Below are 274 nucleotides of genomic sequence, written 5' to 3' on the forward strand. Positions count from 1 at the left end.
AGAACTGCGAGAGACGGACAGCATCGTGATCGAGATAGAATGATGATACAGGAGGTGTAGAATGATAGAGAGAGGTGGGATCTAGAGGTGCACGACGACTAGCAGGTATACATGCTGGACCAGACAAAGAAGATGGAAGCGAGAGAGGATAAGAAAAAGAAAGATAGAGAAAAAAGAAAGAGACAATGAAAGAACAGAGTGACCGAGAGAGAAGAGAGAGAGAGGAGAGAGAGAGAGAGAGAGAGAGAGAGAGAGAGAGAGAGAGAGAGAGAGA

This window comes from Atta colombica, unplaced genomic scaffold (genome assembly GCF_001594045.1).
Source record: "Atta colombica isolate Treedump-2 unplaced genomic scaffold, Acol1.0 scaffold34, whole genome shotgun sequence".
NCBI lineage: Eukaryota > Metazoa > Arthropoda > Insecta > Hymenoptera > Formicidae > Atta > Atta colombica.